Source organism: Etheostoma spectabile, unplaced genomic scaffold, assembly GCF_008692095.1.
Source record: "Etheostoma spectabile isolate EspeVRDwgs_2016 unplaced genomic scaffold, UIUC_Espe_1.0 scaffold420, whole genome shotgun sequence".
Taxonomy (NCBI): Eukaryota; Metazoa; Chordata; class Actinopteri; order Perciformes; family Percidae; genus Etheostoma; species Etheostoma spectabile.
In genome coordinates this window covers 39,963-40,387 of record NW_022605606.1, presented here as the reverse complement: position 1 = coordinate 40,387, position 425 = coordinate 39,963, and positions in this window count along the sequence as shown.

Below are 425 nucleotides of genomic sequence, written 5' to 3'. Positions count from 1 at the left end.
GCGGGTTCCAGTAGGTCTCCTGCAATATTTGCGGCAACTGTGGTGTAATTCAACAAAGGATTCATCTGAAAAATCCACTTTCTTCCACTTCTCCAGCGTCCATCCTTTTAGCGGCTGTGGGCCTTGGCAAATGCCACACGATTTTTTCAATTGTCTTTTGTATGTGCTGGTTCTGGGCATGATTCGACCATGGAGGCCATTTCGAGACAGAATCCGACAAACGTTCTGGTTGACACCGGGACTTCAGGGGACCAGGTCTGGTGGAGCTCTGCTGCAGTGGAAAATGGGCTGGCCTTGGATTTTCGAGCCAACAAACGGTCCTCTTGGACCCCGCAAGACGGTTGTCTTGCGGGGCCTGCCTGACCTAGGCTTGTCAAAAACATCTCCAGTGTCTTCAAATGTTTTTTTAATCCTCTGTACTTGAC